Source organism: Puma concolor, chromosome E4 (genome assembly GCF_028749965.1).
Source record: "Puma concolor isolate L17-30 chromosome E4, mPumCon1.1.hap2, whole genome shotgun sequence".
Taxonomy (NCBI): domain Eukaryota; kingdom Metazoa; phylum Chordata; class Mammalia; order Carnivora; family Felidae; genus Puma; species Puma concolor.
The window spans coordinates 55,684,318-55,704,531 of NC_141683.1; positions in this window are offsets into that span (position 1 = coordinate 55,684,318).

The following is a 20,214-nucleotide window of genomic DNA, read 5'->3' on the forward strand; positions in this document are numbered from 1 at the left end:
AATCCACAAACCATGAGGTCATGACCTGAGCTGAAGTCAGACGCTTAACCAACTGAGCCACCCAGGCTGAAGCCCAATGTCTTTCATGAGATAATTACCTAATACATGTCTGATGTTCTGGACAGAGGCAGGGAAATATGCTATGGGGCTTCTTTAAAAACCCGCCTTTGTAACCACCGAGCTCATATTTAATGGGATGCTGAGCCAGTGACACCACATTACCTACCACTTCTTCCTCTTTCTTCACAGGACTCACCAGAGGAAAGCAGTCTCCCTCACCTCGCCTCCCTCCCTCTAAACATACTTTCTGTGAACTGGGAGATGGGGACACTGATTATGGGGTAAGGGGGGAAAGATAGCATCTACATTGTCAATTCTCATTATCTCATTTGGTCGTCTCTACCACTCAGTGAGGTAGAGAGATTAGATCTAACCCCGTTTCACAAGCAAAAGTCTAAAGCTTAAGACAGTCAAGAAAATTCTGCAAGATTATTTCTAGTGGCTGTATAGTCGGCCTCCAGACTCCTGTCCAATCACATGAAATTCTCACGGCCATAGATCTTTAGAGGTCAGTATGTAACAACAGCTATGCTTTCCCTTTACAAATGAAAAGGCAATTTTGTAAATATTATCTGCTGTCAATACAGAAATGAACCACCAAGATTCCATGCACCAACTCCACCAGTTCTTTCTAGTAAGTGGAAAGATGTAACTAATGCTTACCTGATGTATTCATTCTGTATCTCAGTAATTGCTTTATACTTTCCCTAAGATTTTAGGGGAACTTCTTTTATGAAAATAAATGTATTTGTATCCAAACCTCACAGCAGGAATTTGATCGTCCAAGTAGGCAACCTCAGTTGTTGGATGTATTTTGATTTAAAACGAAATCAAATTACTTTTTTTTTTAATTTTTTAAATGTTTATTTTTGAGAGACAGAGACAGAGAGAGAGAGAGAGAGAGAGAGAGAGCGAGCATGAGTGGGGGAGGGGCAGAGAGCAAGAGGGAGACACAGAATCCAAAGAATCCAAAGTAGGCTCCAGGCTCTGAGCTGTCAGCAGGAACTCAAACTCACAAACCATGAGATCATTACCTGAGCCAAGTTGGAGCTTAACTGACTGAGCCACTCAGATGCCCCTCAAGTGACTTATTAAATTGAAATATGATTGATATTACACTGTGTAAGTTTAAAATATACAATGTCTTGATCTGATGCATTTATATATTGCAATATGATTACCACCTTAGGTTACCTAACACCTCTATTATGTCACATAATTATTTCTTTTCTTTTTTGTGGTGGGAACAATTAAGATACAGATTTTTAGCAACTTTGAAGTTTAAAAAATTGCACTGTAGGGGTGCCTGGGTGGCTCAGTCAGTTAAGCATCTGACTTTGGCTCAGGTCATGATCTCACGGTCTGTGAGTTCAAGGCCGGCGTCGGACTCTGTGCTGACAGCTCAGAGTCTGGAGCCTGCTTCAAATTCTGTATTTCCCTTTCTTTCTGCCCCTCTCCTGGCTCATGCACGCGTGTGCTATCTCTCTTTCAAAAATAGATAAACATTACAAAAAATTGCACTGCAGTCTACAATCTCTATGCTGTGCAATAGATCTCCAAGACTCATCTATTGGTTGTAGGTTTGTACCCTTAAACAACATCTCCCCAATTTCCCCACTCCCCAGCCCCTGGTAAGCACCAAATGACATTTGAAGAAACTCCACTAAAGTTTCCAGTAGGCCACTGATGAGGTTTCTGGGATGACAGTGGGGTTTGTGGGGTCCAGAGCTGACGACCAAGAAAGAATTCTTGAAGACGTCTTTCGTGCAAAAAGGTGATTTTATTAAAGCATGGGGATAGGAACCGTGGGCAGAAAGAGCTGTCCTGGGATCATGAGGAGAGACTGGTTATGTACTATGCAGTTGGGGCAGGTAAGGTCCAGGGGAAGTTTCCAGTGAGATTTTCGTATGCTAAAAGGGACTCCCAGGATAGTGGAGGCCTAGCTGTTGTCAAGCTAAGGTTGTTTTTCCCTCTAGCAAAGCATTAACATTAAGACAGTAGGGAGTTCCCAGAGAAACGTTTTACTCTGCCAGCCTCAAGTATTTGTCACTGGGCTGCAGGTTTATAAAGAAACTTAGTTCTTTTTGCCATTTCTTTCTGCCTTTGTTTCCCACATTACTGTGGATGGGGGGATGTCGCAGCTCCAGGATTGCCTTTTTCTTGTGATTTACTATGATATTTTCAAATAGATGGAGACTCAGGTCCTGCAGGACTATGATCAGTTAACCCTGTGTTTTCCCCTTTCTTTTGTTCTTGGGAGTGCCCTAGGAATATCACACATATCCCACCTGGGAGTGGGAGCAGGGATGTTTGTGGCCTATCAGCTTGCCTTATGTTTCCTCATCAGCTACAACCCCTTAAGGGCAGAGAAATGTTTTATTTCCCTATATACTCAGCCCTGTAGCACTCTGCCTGGCATATATTATATACTCAATAAATACTGAAATGAATGAATGAATTCATAATTTTAGTTATCATCTATAGAAGTTCACTTCCAGATCCACCAGTTAACTACCTCCTAACTTCCAAGCTTGGGGTTTTATAATTGCCTGTAATTTTGGAACCCCTATGTAAATAATTATAATTCAGTAAGGAAAATCTAAGAGCAATACAATGGCAAACTTAGGGGGGTAATAGATTAGAACATCAAGATAGATTTAATCTCTGACAAAGACCATAGTCGCAAATACATGTAGGCTCAGCTATGACTAGAAAACATGTAATGTATCTAAAACCAAAGAGCACCAGGGGAAGAATTCTGCCTATAGAGAATATTGGAAAGAGAAGACAAGCACCATAGCAATTGGTATGCTCTGAGATTGGTGTGTATTTTCTGCTCGAGAAGAATTAGGTAGTTTTAGTACATCACCTCTTATTTTGCCCAAGTGGGGAAGATTGCACTTTTGTGAGTTTTGTAAAGACCTACTTGTGTTTAGGGGTGCCTAGGTGGCTCAGTCGGTCAAGCATCCGGCTTTGGCTCAGGTCATGATCTCGCGGTCTGTGAGTTTGAGCCCCGCATCAGGCTCTGTGCTGACAGCTCAGAGCCTGGAGGCTGCTTCGGATTCTGTGTCTCCCTCTCTCTCTGTCCCTCCCCTGTTCATGCTCTGTCTCTCTCTGTCTCAAAACTAAATAAAACATTAAAAAAAATTTTTTAAAGACCTACTTGTGCTTAATTTTGATGGAAGTCAGTGGAAAAGGAGGCTCAGGACCCAGCCAGGATGGGAAATTCAAATTCAATGAAGAGTCAATAATGGTATATTTCTCTTGTATAGGAAGAATTTCCCCAAGGAACAAGAAGAAACAATCTCTTATTTGCTCAACAAGGAAGTTCAAAGATCTTGTTCCTTGAGGTCTGCTCTCTACAGAGAACCATTGTGTGAAGCAAGGAGAAGGTGGAAGGTTCTAGCCCAGACTCTGCCATTAATCTTTTGGTGGCCAGGGATGGTTTAACCTGGGAACGGCTGCATGATGTAGTGGAGAAAATCAGACCTGTGTTCTAATCCTGACCCTGAGTCCTAATAACTGTATAAATGTGGACAAAGCCTTTCTAGGCCTCTTTGCAGGTTTTTTGAAGAAAGTGACCTATTCTTTCCTCCTACTCCAACAGAGAAACTGCTTCAGACTTGTTCTGAGCCTCAAACTGCTTTCCAAGCAGCCTGCCTGGCTGAGGTTACCTTGTACTGGGGACCACTTGTTTATTGTGCAAATAAGGCCAAGGTATTTGCCCAAGGCCTTGCCTCAGCAGAACGCTAAACTCTGTTAAGCCCTTTGTGGGAGTTTTGGGGATAAATACAATTTATTTGTAGCCATTTCATCACTGCATGCTTGACCTGCTTTATATAACTATCTATCCCAGTAACTCATGCAGTCCAATCATGTCTAATATATTCATAGCCAAGTTACAAAATATTCTCTTGCTGCTGTCCTTGAAATATCTTTTTACTTCAAACTTAACTGACTCTCTCAAATGAATATCCAGGGCCAGGAAGTAAATATTGAGATTATCAGGACCAAGTTAAGGCTGACTGCCTCCATTCATTGATTTAGCAAACATATTATTGAGCACTGTTACAAAGGAGACAATAGGCCTGTAATGGACTCACTTGTGCTAAATCACATGTTTGCAAATCAAGACTCAGTACCTAACCTAAGTGCAGTTTCAATCCCCATGCCCAAATGTAACCTATAATCAGTCCACATGGAAAGACTTGGTCAACCCTAGTGACATAATCCACCCAGTAGACCCTTTCTGTTCCCGTAGGAAGGCAACTTTACCTGAAACAATGCACTGTGTGCTAATAATTTCCTTTTCCCACCTCCTTTCTGCCTTTAAAAACCTTTCCTTCTCTACAGCTTTGTAAAACTTCTTCCTTTTGCTAGGGAGGCTTCCTGATTCATGAAGTGTTGGAAAAAAGCCAACTTGATTTTTAAAATTACTCAGTTGAATTTTTGTTATTTAACGGCAACTACACGGAACTACATCATTCCAGGCATTGTGCTAGACACAGGATACAGAGATGGAAAGTGTGACCCGTGCCTTCACATTGGGTCGTGGTGAAAATTTTGGTGTAGTGGTGAAAAATCAGATTTCGAGTCAATAGACCTGTGTTCTGATCCTGACTCTGCCTCTTATTAATTGCCTAAATGTGGATAAAGTCTTTCTGAGCTTCATTTTTCACATCTATAAAATGGGAATCATACTACTTCACATGGTTGGTGTAATAATTAATGACATAAAGCTGGAACATAGGAAGCATTCAATAGATGGCATCTGTATTGTCATTGTCATCACCATCCTGGGGACTGTCAAGTAAATTAGCAATTACAGTATCACATGTGACATATGAGGATAGGGAGAAGGTACTATAAAGCAATATCTGAGCCAGTGATGAGGAAGAAGACTCATGAAAAGAGAGGCACTGATACCAAGCTGAGCCCCCAGGATAAGTAGCAGGAGATCAGGCAGGGGAAGACATTCTAGGAAGACAGAGTATTAGCATCTATACAAGCCTAGAGGCGGAAAAAAAAAAAAAAAGACAGGCACTTCAGGAAACTGCAAATAGTTCTGTATGTGTGGACTTTGGAATATATGTAAGGAAGTGGTGGGAGAGTGGTGAGAAGAGAGGGACCTTGCTGTCACCCTTGCAGTTGCCACAGGCCCTTGCTCCCCTACCTACATACCAGGTGGTCTCAAAAGACCATTTCATTTGGCTTTAGGCTTTAGAGGTATGGATGTTTTGTTGTTGTTGTCGTTGTTGTTGTTGTTGTTGTTGTTGTTTTGGTTTGGTTTGGTTTGGTTTGTTTTTTTGTTTGTTTGTTTTTTCAGCTTTCCATTTCTTCCTATGCTTCCTAGGTCAATGTAGGTGTCATAAGGGAGGATCAGAGCTCTGATATAATCTTCAGGGGTTTCCCTAAGAGGTGTGACCCACCTTCCAATACCAGAGCAGCCTGTAAGTTCATTCAACTCCAGATTTAGGAGGAAGTCTTTACGTCTGGGAGAACAGTAAGAAGAAAGAAGTATCAACAATATTCGGCTACTGCAGAAGCCATTCCTATGGCCAGTATCTTTCCATCAATGATGGCTTTGACCTAGATATAGCTTAGAGGGATGGGTTTTAATCTTAATAAAATGTTCTATGGGCAAGTTCAGTCAAATCAAGTCAACGGGCACTAACTTAGCATTTACTTTTTGTCTAGGACTCTACTAGGCACTGGAGACAAAGACTAAAGCAGTGTACTGAGACTCAAAAGGATTACCTAAAGGCCAAGTCCATGGTTATAAGCGAGCAGGCACAGCAGAACTGGAAACCCAGGTCTGTAGAACTCCAGAGTCTATGCTGTTTCTTATACATTACGCTGCCCTTTTGGCACTAAACACAGCCAGTTTAGCTCAGAGAGAGCTACGAAGTAAAGTACAAGCCATGGGCAATCATGATTTTGCAGATCTGAACCTGAATGAGCCTGACACAATAGACGTCTACATCCAATCATTGGAAGAAATATTGATTGGCCTTGGAAAGGAGGAAGAAGTACAATGTGACCTGGAAACGCTTAACAAGCTCAGGCGACCTTGAAGAAGTCAAAGCATAAGCTGCTAGTCAACTGAGCTCTGGGAAAATCAGTTGAAACCATAACTGACCCTTGCATCTGCCTTCAGGGTAAGTAAAATGGTCCCTAAGGAGCTCTGGGGCAGGAGATCAGTCTGTTACAGTGGGCCATGAAGAACAAAAGGAAATAGTAGTAGTTGAGGAGGTTTGTGGACTATTCAGTTGCCTTCAGTAATCATTATCTGGGACTATACATCGTGTCTTATTGGTGCACGTGGTGGGGAGAGGAACAGAATAAAGAGAGAAATTGATGGAATCTGAAGGCAGAAGAATCCAATAGACAAATGGAATGAACTTATATTAGACTAGAAATTCACTTTAAGACCCACTTGTCATTTGGCTCTGCTACTTTTAGACACAAAGATTTCATTTTAGGCATCAGTGAGAAATATTTGTGTAACACTAAAAGGGCAGATATAACTGGTCCATCTTACCAAGGAAAAAGGTGAAGTAGTTTGAAATCCAGTTAGTTCCCTGAAAGTGATAAACATGTACAGACTTACACAGAATGGGAATTGGGGCAGATGTTAACAACAAGGATTGGCTCTAGAAGAGATAGCTGAGGTAGAGAATTCCAGCTAGTTCACTAGTGGGATGTGGAATTAAGACACTCTCACTCCCTCTATTTTGGTTTTCCTACCTATATAATGGAGATGATGATAGCTTCCCTGAAGCTGCCTCATAGAATTATCAAAAATATGAATAATGCAGCACATTAACATACTTTGAGATCTTTGAAAGATGCCTTTTGTACGGACTGGACATGATTTTGTCATTATCATTATTACCTTATCACTGCAGAAAGTCATGCTTAGAGAAGTGTGTTGGCCATTTGACATCAATTTATGGCCGAGTTCATCTTCCTCCCTGATTTCTTTCCATGCTGATGGACATTAAGCCAATCTAACTGGTCTACTCAACCTCTCTATCACGAGGGTCCCAACCTTTGATTCTCTGCTCACGTTGTGCCTTCTGAATTTTCTTTCTGAGGAATTTTCTGTTCCTCTCCATTTTTCTGAAACACTTCTTCCAAAATCTAATTCAGGTTTCCTCTCCTCTGTTTCGTGACTGTCTCTTTTTCTTATTCAGCACCATGTTAGTTAGGCTTCTCTAGAGAAGAGCACCAATAGGATATACAAAGTATATAGAAAGAGATTTATTACAAGGGACTCGCTCATGTGATTACAGAGACTGAGAAAGCCCACAGCCTACTGTTACAAAGCTGGAAATCCAGTGGTGGAGTTCTAGTCCAAACCCAAAGGCCTGCAAACTGTAGGGAAATAGGTTCTAGTTACATAAATGGGTTGGAAAAAAGCTTAGGGCAGAAAGCTGCCACCACAAGGTGAAAGCGTCTGAGGTTAGCTAGTGAGATATTGTAATGGGATCATGAGTGACTTGTTATATCACCTGCAGGAAATTACTCTCCATCTTGTGCCAATGTACCTTGATCACAAACTCCACTTGCCCCCCAGACCCTTTGCTTCTTATACACACAAGTTAATGATTACTGTCTGATTGTTTTCTCCATGTTCATGTGTGTAAGATCTTGTTTTCTTCACATTCACCATGTGGGTAATATCTTGAGAGCTCAATAAATATGGAGAAGAAACCCCTGTTCAGGGATTTTGTCTCCTCCCAGACATTAGCCTCTCTCGTATTCAATTCTGTGTCCACTCTCTTGCTGGACAAGAGAGAACTCCAGACTCATAGTCTGTGACAGTAAACCAAGGGAGCCAATGGTGTAGGCCCAGGTCTGAGTATGAAGGCCCGAGAACCAGAGATGCCAGTGTCTGAGGACAGGAGAAAATGGATATCCCAGTTCAAGCAGAGACCAAATTTATAACTCCTCCACTCCTTTAGTTCTATTAAGGCTCTCAATGGATTGGATCTTTACTTAGTCAACCGATTCAAATGCTAATGACTCTTGGAAACACCCTCATAGAAATACCCAGAAATATTTTACGAACCATCTAGCATTCTTAGTCCAGTCAAGCTGACATGTAATAATAACCGTCTAAAGCACACATCGTCAATAAACACTTATTGAGTCCCTACATATAAGTAGGTAACGCTCTAGGCACTGAGGATGTAGCCCTAAGAAAGGACACTGCCACTGTCCTCAGGAAGCTCCTGGTCTCCCTCAGTTTCTTTCAAAATTTCTTGAGGTAAGAAATATATTTTACAACATAATCCATCACACAATCGTATATTTGTGTCTTTATACACACACACACACACACACACACACACACACACACACACACGTTTCACAATACAATGTCTATGTATGCTGCCTTCTAATATCTTCTATTTTGTCTTAAATGATGCTGGTTGTGACCCACTGCTATGATTTTAACATTCCTAATGAGTCTTGACTCAGTTTAAGTAACACTAGTCCCACTGAGATATAGAAGAGGAAATAGTCATATAAATAAATAATTACAGTATTGTGTTAGAAGCATATACTTTGTATTGTTTGCCATTGTATCTATGAGACTCACATTACCTATTCCAGTAGGGACTGTGGCCTATATCTCTTTGTATGCTTCCTCTGTCCCTCAACCTTTGTATAGTACCCTCCACAGAGAATGCAATAGATCTATTCTTGTTACTGAGAAGAACGTATTGCTTTTGCTAATGATTGTGCTAGTGCACGTCCTCTTAGAAGCAGATCCAAGGATGAATTATATGTGCAAGAACTGTGTTGGGGTCAATGCCTATGAAGGATAAAGGGGGAGGTGCAGGAGAAGGTGGGGAGAGCTTTCAGGCCATGATGCAGATCTGACTGCAACACAATTCCAGGGAAGTTTGGCCAAGATGATAGGGTGTCCTTGAGCCAGAGCCACCTATTGGGAGAGTCCCAAATCTTGCAGGAATAGGTCTGTGCTTCCTCAGTGGCTAGCAACAGTCTGTAGGAAGTGCAGCCTCAGTATGAACATGATGGGGGATCCAGATGGGCAGCAGCTGGGGTTGTCAGTCAATGATGCTCCCTACACAGTTATGAGTGATGTTAGTTTTGATATCATAGGCTAGGTTTCCCTTTTCAACTGGAAGCAAGTGGTAAACAAATTTAAGGCAAGTATCTGTCATTTTCCAGCTATACTTTGTTGCAGATTCCTCCCTCATACCCTACTTTGGCTGTAGAGATGAGGCCCTCTCCAGCTGGCCCTTCACTCTCTAGCCACCCCACCCTGGGAGAAGCATTAGGGGTTTCTTCTGACCCTGTTGTTCCAGGTTAGTGTTCCTTAGATGTGAGGAGGGGAAAGGGAGCTAGTGCTCAAAGAAGCATGGAACAGAAGACACCTGAGAAAAACTGCTGACACCAGCAGGTCCTACACAAAGATGCTGGATCTTTATAGCCTCAAACCCAGAGACTCAAATGAATTATTCCCTATTAGTGACTCAGTTTCCTCCCTCCATCCCCGGTCCCTTATTTCCACGGCAGCCTACATGGCCAATTTAGGGACCTTGAAGAGGCCTCTCATCACATTTTAATTGAAACACTGCACTTTGTGCAATAAAGCTTTTTTACATCTTCAACAGGTTGTGAAGTTCCTGGGAGCTGGGATCAGTTCTATTGCTTCTAGTCTTTTCCATCATCTTGGGACAGAACTTCCCAGGCTGGGTCACTGCCTGGACACCCTCTGATGGCCTCTCCCTATCCACTGGAAACAGGACCTCTTAGTGATCTGAACTTAGATGTGACATAGCTTATTCATAACTGTCAGAGCAGATTGGCAAGATCTATGTCTGTGATCGCATTTTTAGGTAAAGGAGCACCCACTGACTTTCATGGCTCGATAGCTCATAGCAGTTCCAGTTTCAGGACTGGTTCTTATGATATCACTGGTCATGAGTAACAGTGAAAAGAAATTTCAGTTGAGTTAAATAATTACTATACTCTGTTTGTCCAGTGTTCCACTTAGCAGAAACTCAAGCCCTGTACAAGCGAAATCTCATTAATCCTCACAACAGTTCTGGGAAAGAATTGGTGATAAGTCCATTTTGCCAGTCTGGGAATAGGAGACTTGTAAATTAAGACTGACTCAATCAGTCAAATAATAGTAAGGCACCATTAGTGACAGTGTGGCACTTGGGAAACCAAGGAGACAGAGACCGAGTCTGTGAGTACATCCCCTCTAGGCCCAATCAAGTTGGCAACCTCTAGACATGGCCTCTGGTCATTTAGAAGACCATCCAGCTGAAATCTAACTCAAACATTATTCACTTAATTTTGATGGAGAATTACAACCTCTGTCTTTCTATCTCCATGGAAGGGTCAGAATAGAAACTACATATACTGTGTGTACCATTGTGATAGTAGTGGGGTGGCTTTGGGGAAGCCAAGCTTCAGAAGAATGGCTGATCTTTTAGGTACAGGTAATGGCTGCTACAGAGTACAGAAACCATCTGAGCTACCTTCTTCCTGACGTTGGACAATACCCTGATTTATTGTACCCAAGAAGTCTGCAAGGACCTGATTTAGCCCAATCCAACTAAATCTCAACTTAGACTTATGGGAAATAGAGTGATTTGACATCAGTGGGCTAAAAGCCTCTATTCTATTCCTTCTTTTCTCAAAGATGGCTTTCCAGTTTAATAGCCATGGGCTTCCTAAAAAAAAGAAAACATCCTCATATTTCCTTAAGACCCATTCAACACCACATCGACTGCGGCATGCAAGGTGATTCCCAAACAGCATGCTCCAGAAACATGAGCCTGAGCTAACCGTCATCATACCACCCATTGAGGAATTTATTGTTGGTTCTGGTTTCACAACTCAGAAACACTTGGGCTTTGACCAAATGCCACTGAAGCTTCTACAATTCACTGTTCTATGCTCTTCCGTGTTTTTTGCTGTCCACGTGGCAGGCAGTGTGGTGTGAGCTTTTGTCAATCTTAGATGACTTTTTTATTGCCCCTGAAGAAGGTGACCTTTTGACTTTGTACCCAAATGTCATTTTGAAAGGTGCTTCCCATCTATCTGTCACTTTTGGAGGAAATCTCCAGCCATTACATGGAAGTGCTAAGAAAGGATCATTCAAGCCCACAGGACAAATGCAAAGATGGGGGACAAGAATGAGACATTGAGAGGGTGGTCCATCTTTTAAAATCTTATGCTTCTCCCAAGATCTTTATTATTCTTAACTAAACTGATTTTCCTCTCTTTTGTATTTCTATACACTTAGTACTACTCTTATGACATTTACCGAATTTGTTGTGTCACCAATAATTTCATAATTTATTAGTAAGTATGAAAACCTTGCATTTACATAATCTTTTATGGTCTCTGAAGCTTCCATAACACATGCTATCTCATTTGACCCTTCCAACACCTTAGACAAATTACTTAATCTCCATAAGCCATGTTTTCTTCCTTTATAAAAAGAGTTGTATTACCCTTTCTTAAAAGGATTGGCATATTTTGTCAGTCTAGGAAAAGAAGACTCATCCAAATGAAGACTTATAAATCACTTAATCAAATAATGCTCTCCAGGTCATTGTGAGGAGCAGATTAAACTAAGGGATGTGACAACTGATTTGTAAAATGCAAAGACACATACAGGTATAGAACAGCAGAGACTATAGCTTCTAGCTTTTGTGACTGAGTGCCAAAACAGAGACTTGAAACAATGCATGAGAGAGGGAAGATTTACGTGTTGTAACTGAATATTTGATAAGATAGTTGTCTGGCCAGTTGGACTTCTGGGCTGGTGCTTAGAGGAAAATGCCAGGCTTAATGAGTGTGAGAGTCAATGGCATGGAGGCAATAGTTGAAGAAAGGAGCATGGATGACACTGCCAGGGAGTGGGTATAGCATGAGAAGAGGCTAAGAAAAACCTATGGAAGGTCTTCTATGGAAGACCTTCTATGGAAGGTCTACATGAAGGTCCATGTGGAGTCCATGGAGAGAAGACAGCTGAGGAGAAGCTGGACTGGCAGGAAAGCCAAAGGGAGGAAGAAATTCCAAGGCAGATACCAGGAGTCAAATGAAATGAGAAGAAACTTTGTGTCGGCAGCTTAATAGGCCACTGTCAGCTTTGAAGGGGATGGTTTCAGTAGCAGGTTGAAGGACAAAAGAGACATGAGCAAATAGAGGCAAGTAATGGAGAATGTGCATTGGAAACCATCCATGTGACAAGTTTGGTGACGAAGGACAACAGACGGATCAGTAGCTCTAAGAAGGAACAGGACCCAGGGAATGAAAGAAATAATAATAGATAATTCTTAACATTATTCATTTTAATTAACAAACACTTCCATAGCATTTATGTGTCAGGCACTGTCCTAAGTGGCTTACAAAAATGCACTTATTTAGGGGCGCCTGGGTGGCTCAGTCGGTTGAGCGTCCGACTTCAGCTCAGGTCACGATCTCGCGGTCCGTGAGTTTGAGCCCTGCGTCAGGCTCTGGGCTGATGGCTCAGAGCCTGGAGCCTGCTTCCGATTCTGTGTCTCCCTCTCTCTCTGCCCCTCCCCCATTCATGCTCTGTCTCTCTCTGTCTCAAAAATAGATAAATGTTAAAAAAAAATTAAAAAAAACAAAAATGCACTTATTTAATTTTTCAACTCTACATGATGAGATATTATTATTATCTCCACTTTTACACATGAGGAAACTGAAGCATAGAGTGGTTCAGTAAGTTGTCCACAGCCACTGTTAACAACAGCAGAACTGGCATTCAAACTACAGGCAATCTATGGCACCTGGCTGGCTCAGTCAGGAGAGTATGTGACTCTTGAGTTCAAGACTCATGTTGGGTGTAGAGTTTACATAAAAATAAAAATCTTAAAAAAAATTAAAAGTAAATATGTCCTGAAGGAATCCTTGACATTAAAAACACAACACAACAAAACAAAAAAGCTGTAGGCAATCTGGTTCAAAAGTCCTTATTCTAACTCACTTATTTCTTTTTTGGAATGGTTTGGTAGTAGCTTGAGGAAGAAGCATCAGGACTTTTTCTTATTTTTAATGGAGAAGACTTCAACTTGATTGGGTGCTAAGAAGAGGAAGCCAAGACCTTCAGAGAATAAACAAGAATTTCTGAAAATTTCCAAAAAAAAAAAAAAAAAAAAAAAAACAACCACCCCAGGATCTGAGAGCATGTGAATGGCCATGATGAGCAAGTGTGTTTTGGACAAGAGTTAGCATGAATTCTTCTAAAGTAGGAGGGAGATGGGGAAAATATTCATTACATTTTGAAGTGATAAGAGAGAAAACTGAGAAAATTCATTTCAGATGGATCCTAACAAGGTTGCTACTGAGAGAATGGGGAGGGGAGGTGGTTCATGGCTCAAGAAGAAAAAGCTGCAGCTTCCTGGAACTTCCTGGAACCAAGGAGTCAGCTCTTACCAAACAGCACTGAAGGTTGCTGGTGTGATTGCCTGGTATGAATACTGCCATCCTAGATTCAGAGCCGCATGCTGAGACCTCAAGCCTCCTCTGTCGAGGTCTAGGTCTGTTCAGAATGCTACAGGAGATAAGATCAGCGAGCACTTGTATGGCCTAATGTTTCTATGGTGGTCAGAGAAGAAAGAGCTCTGTATACCTCAGAGGACCCGGGAAAAGGCTGACTTGAGCTGGACCTCAAAAATCAGGAGAATGTGAAGGATAGAGGAAGAGACACAGTTTTTGGTGTTAGAAGGAGTGAAAGGAACAGAAGGATCAAAAGAAGAGAGGTGGGCATTAGAAGGAGCTCTTGGTCAAAGTGTAGAGGCTGGGCGTGAGGGGAGCAGTGGTGTTCCCATCAGAAGACAACCCTACCCGGGGCACCTGGGTGGCACAGTTGGTTAAGCATCCAACTCCTGATTTCAGCTCGGGTCAAGACCTCACGTTTAGGGGGCTCAGGCTCCGGGCTGACAGCACGGGGCCTGTTTGGGATTCTCTCTCTTGCTCTGCCCACCCCCCTCAAAATAAAGAAATAAACATTAAATTAAAAAAAGAAGGAGAAGGCAACCCTACCCGGTGACCTTCTCCTGATTTGGGTCCCTTTGGGTCCTCACGTCTCTATCAGCCTTCTTGGTTGTCTCCTCCCTTTGTTTCGCTTTTTTTTTCCCCATAGCAATTATCACTTCCCAAAATGTCATATTTAAAATTTGTGCTTTATTTATTTATACGTGTTAGGATACAGGCAAGTTTCCTGAGAGCAGGGATTATTGTCTGGCTCACTAGTTTATCTCCAGGACCTAAATCAGGCCTGGTCGATAGAAGGCACTCCCTCAAGATTTGCTCAATGAATGAGTGCACCTGCAGCCTCAGGGTTAACCGAGGATCCTTCCAGGTGTAGGCTGGGAATCAGGCCTCACAGCCTGTGAAGAAAAGCCTGGCCACCTCCTTCTCCAATGGGCAAATGGGCGTTCTTTAACACCCAGGTGAAAAGCAAGCTCACAAGAATTAAAGGCAGAGACTGAGGACTGACTGAGGAAAATATCCTCCCACAAGGAGGCAGGAGAGGGGAATTATAACAGATTTTAGGCCAATTGACCCGGAATGGTTTTGGTGGGAGGACGAAGCCCCTGGTTGGACTTGACAACTTTGGAAGGCCTCACTGGTTGTGTGGAGCCCTCAGCTCCTAGTAATCTGTTCCTGAAGCTCTCAGTGGGGACCACGTCAGCCCTGGTCAAAGGGACAGTTGTATTCCGGAGTCCTCTTGTGGGTATGGAATCTTTCCTCAGATCCTGGTCTAGGGAACAAGGGTTCTTTGTATCCTTGCCAGGTTTTTTTAGATTGTCTAATAGGGAAAAACATGATCTTTTTTTTCTCCTACATACGTTTAAGTTTAAAGCTGGCCTCAAACAAGGCAACAAAACACACTCTGTTCAGAGGCCAGGAGTTACAAGCCTGGGCCCTGCCCAACTGTGGAGCTGATCCATCGTAGGTATTCCCACGTGCAGAAGCATCAACAGTCACCACAGGTCCTGTGCCCACCTCAAGCTGCCTATTCCCTCGGGCATTCGCATGGGGGTAAAAGTGAGTCAGCTCCACTGTGAAGGGGTGACCCAACTCTTCATATTCCTGCATCTGCAGAGGGAAAGGGATCGGATCCCACATATGAAATACCTTGTGCTTTTCAAAAAGAGGCAACTTACTTTTCGTCAGTGGCGCTGCCATTTTGAGTCAATTGGCCACTTGTCAGGAGAGGTTATTTGTCAGGTAGGCTGAGCTGGCAGTTTCCTGGGAACCCTGGCGGGTGCCTCCACTCTCCCAGGGAGAGAGACCTGTTGGCTTTGAATTTCCTTCCCCCAGAGAAATCCAAAAGGTGGTCTTCTCTCCCTCTGATTGTCTGCTAGGAAAGGGTGGGCACTGGGGGAAAACCCGGTTACACCTGTCGACCCAGCCTCCTTAGCTGAAATGGGCGTCATGGAACAACCAGCCCATCCCTCGGGCCGGGATGCCTGCTCAGAGCCCGTTGCCTACCGAGCAGAGAGGCAGGCAGGTCCTGAGCCAAACTCTCCGTGGCCAGGGAAACCCTGCTGGTGTCTTCTGGAGCTCTGGTCTCAGTTGGGTCTATGCAACACAGCGCTGGAGGGCTGGACTTTGATACCTACATCAGGATGCTGCCTGGCAAAGGCCTGGATGTGTCATCGCTGCTTGGCTCTGATAAACAGGCTGTGGGTGTCACCCTCCGGGCCAGAAGACTGATAGAGCAGAGTTGGGCTGAGAGGATCTGGCTCCAGAATGAGCCAAGAGCCTTGTGTTTCTGACAACGTCCTCCCTACTCTTCCTTTTTTCTTTCTCTTGTGCCATGGACTTAACCCCTGACAAAGAGGCAGAATGCATCACGAGACTTGCTCTGTTCCAACAAAGCCAGGGTTCTAACCCCGGGTCCACCACTGGGTAGCTCTTTGTCCCTAAGCAAATTGCTTAATTTCTTTGTGCTTCAATATCCTTAAATCCATCTATAATAGAAGGATGGCGAAACGATATGAACTCCAAAACCTATGAGAATTAAGAGTTAAGACACGCAAAAGGAATAGGGTCTGGCATAGTGCTCCATAAATGACAGTACGACGGTACTTAGTGGCCACAGGAAGGTTCCTTACAGGCCTCTGGAAAGTTGCTGCCACAGACTGAGCCAGGTAGAAGGCATTGACAAACATTAAATTGCTAAAATATGTTATTCAGCCCCGTTCCCGATCCCCACCCACGTGCCATTCTTTCCGCTTGGTGATCCTTGGGGGAAATTGTGTTACTTTTGTAACTACCTTTATGAACCCTCAGAATTGTTCTCTGACCTTGTAGATCTCCTACTTGACCCAGCACTTAAGGCTATGGTGACCTGATATGTACCTTGACGACCCCCACACCTCACAGATACACACTCTAAAGGGCAAAATTCATTTGATTGCTTTTTAGCTTTTCTGGCCCTTAAACTCTATTTTCGGTGGATTTGGGGTGGGTAGGTGGGGACCATTAACCACCACCAAAACCCAGGTACCAAATCTATTTTTTCTATCCATGCATGACCTAGTGTTTTCAAAAACTGAGGTCTCCAAATAATGTAGCCATGAGGCTGAATCACTTCCATTTTTACATGTCTGTTTCTTCAGAGGATTGTTTCTTTAACCAGTGGAGGGAATATTAGAGAAGGTGAGACCCCAGAAAGTCCCATCTGCTCCCAGAAAAAACATTGAGGGCAGCCAGGAGGCCCTCTCCTATTTATTTTCTAAACCTCCCTCCCCAAGTTGTGTGAGAGAGGGGTTGAAGAACATCATAATGTGGTGAAAACAACCTGCGAATCATATTTATCTGTGGAGCCTGAGCACATGGTAGCCAAGAAATAATGACAGCTGAGAGCCAATGCTGGTGCTCCTGGGATCTTAGGGTACCTCGGAATCACTTAGACGGCTCCTGCAAACAGTATGCTGGGTCTCAGCCCAGAGTTGCAGCTTCGGGAGGACTGGAGTGGCCCTGAGAATATACCTTTCCATTCCTGGGAAATGCTGAGGATGCTGCTCTGAGACCCACTGGTTTCTCCAAACCAAAGGGATTCTCCAGCTTCTCTCTAGCAACCCAGAGTCACTGGTTCCTTGTCACTACTTCATTCCTCTGCAGAGCTGAGAGGCTGGGTGGATAGTGCCGCCATTAGGAGGAGGTCAGGCTGCCTGGGTTTGATTCTCGGCTGCCGTTTATAGGTTGTGTAATCCTGGTCAAATCACTTAACCTCTGGACCCTAGATTCCTCCCAGTAGTAAATACAGCCGACGCTCGAACAATGCAGGGGCTAGGGTTGCTGACCCCCCACACAGTTGAAAATCCAGGTATAAATCCCCAAACTTAATACTAATATCCTACTGTTGACCAGAAGTCTTATTGGTAACATAAACAACACATATTTTGTGTGTTACATATATTATGTACTGTATCCTTACAATAAAGTAAGCTAGAGAAAAGAAAAACGTTATTAAGGAAAACATAAGGTGGGGCGCCTGGGTGGCTCAGTCTGTTAAGCGTCTGACTCTTGATTTCGGCTCAGGTGATGATCTTTTTTTTTTTTTTTTTTTTTTCAACGTTTATTTATTTTTTTTGGGGGGGGGGACAGAGAGAGACAGAGCATGAACGGGGGAGGGGCAGAGAGAGAGGGAGACACAGAATTGGAAACAGGCTCCAGGCTCTGAGCCATCAGCCCAGAGCCTGACGCGGGGCTCGAACTCACGGAGCGCGAGATTGTGACCTGGCTGAAGTCGGACGCTTAACCGACTGCGCCACCCAGGCGCCCCTCAGGTGATGATCTGATGGTTCGTGAGTCTGTGCTGATGGTGCAGAGCCTGCTTGGGATTCTCTCTCCCTCTCTCTCTGCCCCTACCCTGCTTGTGCTCTCTCTCTCTCTCTCTCAAAACAAATAAATAAATATAAAAAAGATTTTTAAAAAGAAAAGCATAAGGGAGAGAAAATACATTCATAGTATGGTATTGTCAAAAGTCCACATATAGACCTGCCCATGCAGCTCAAATCTGTGTTGTTCAAGGTCAACTACTAATATTTCCTGAGAGCTTACTATGTGCCAGGCACGGTTCTAATGTATTCACTATTTATTTAAATCCTTATAAGACTATGGGGTGTTACTATTATCCCCAATTTACAGATGAGTAAGTTAAGGCACAGAGAGGAATAATAATAGTAAATGCCTCATGAGATTATTATTTGCATTCAGTGAGATAATTCATGTCAAACTGCCATTTGAACATCAAAGAATGTTAGTTACTTTTATTACGGAAGCAAGGATCTGAAGGTCCTCTTCCTTTTCTTTTGAGAGTTTTAAGGATTTGCCCAAGACAGTCATATCCGTCAACCTATCCCACCTTGAGGTTTTCCCACAGGAGATCGTGCTCCACGCTTGCAGACTGTCTGTCTCCTGAGAGCTGCCCCAGTCCTAAGGGCCCCAGGGCGTGCGTGGGTGGAGAAGTGGGAATGAGGGGGGCAGTGAGGAGGAAGTCTACGTGAAAGCAATGGTGTGTGTGCGGCTGGGTAAGCAGGGAGTCCCGTATGAGATCTGACAGGGATGGCTCTCGGGAATGCAGACAGTTTGCAAGCTCACCAGACCAAAAGAGGAGAGCAAGAGAGAAGAGAGAGAACGCCCCAAGCTCCTGAGCTGCACCAGCACATTCCAGCATGATTGACACTTGCTAGTGGCCTTTGTTTTCACACCAGAGCTGGAGGGGAGGGGACAGAGACTGGGCCGTTGCTTTTCCTGACCTCAACACATTTTAAGCTTTCTTTTCACAGGTCAGGACAGAGGGTTTTCATTAAACCTAGGCCGAATATGAATACGAATTGGTATTAATCATCATCGTGAAATGAAGGGACAGGTGATGACTAAACCTTTGGAACTTTCCAGCAACGAGAAAATATTCTGAGATACAAGTTCTCATCATTTAGTTCTAACCTGTGATCTATGCCTCCCAGTAGTTACACGGGTTACTGAGCCTCCCCTCTGACCTCACGCTCTGGCCTGTCTCTGGAGCAGCTCAGGCCCGCTCAACTCTTGCCATGTCGCCTCTCCTGGATGGTTCCTGATTCCCTTTCCCAGGCACCACCCTGGCCCAAGCTGGATGCAGTGCCCACTCTCAGCCTTGTCACAGACCCACCTCTTATCCCATTATTGCCCTACAGCTCCCTGACTTGTCTGCCTCCTTCCCTCAACACGAAGACACGTGCATCTCACTCGCTCCGATTTCCCAGTGCCGTGCATAGCACCAAGCTATAATAGATAACCATTAAATATTTACTCATTTAAATATTTAAATATTTTGTGCACACCCACCCTCTCCTTGCCGTGCTAAGTGCAAGGGGAAGGCTTCATTTCTTCACTCTGAGAGAACAATGAAAGGCAGGAAACGATCTCTGACTAATCCAGTTTGGTTAGCGGTAAACACTGAGGTGGAAACATGTTTGACGTGCACCAGCCTGGGCCGAGGGAGAATTGGTTGAGTTGAGCAAACAAGAGGCACCTGCCCAGTGTGTGAACCTTTCCTAAGTGGACAGATGAACGAGAACGTGTCTGAGCTGAGACGAGAGAATGCGAGCTCACACAGCAGGCCTCACTGTCCAGTTTGATGGCCTTCTAGATACTTAGTTTCTCTTGTGCTCACAAATCTAATAAGACCAGCCTTCCAGACAGCCTTCACCATGATGAAGCGGTTAGGAGTGCCAGACAGCCTTCACCATGATGAAGCGGTTAGGAGTGCCACAGGCTGGCTAAGCAAGGCACTATAGGACTTTCCATCTTGTAGGGGCAAGCATTATTCTGGTCTAAAGATATCCCTGGCAGACAGAGATCTCTGGGCCCACTTCTCAAACCCCATAATTGCAGACTTTATTTCCTATTCCAGTTGTTTGGTCCCAAATATTAACCCTTGGTCATAAGGGGAATCAAGATTAAAAAGGTATTTGGGTGGGTGGGGTACACGTCTTTGCAACTGGACAGATACCTCTAAGGTCATCTCCTGATAGGTCAGTGGGGCCCTCTTGTTGGGAAGGCAGATAGTCTGCGGAGGGGTCCAATGTGTGCACTTGCTACAGAAGGACTCTGTAGTCTTTAGCACTGCCC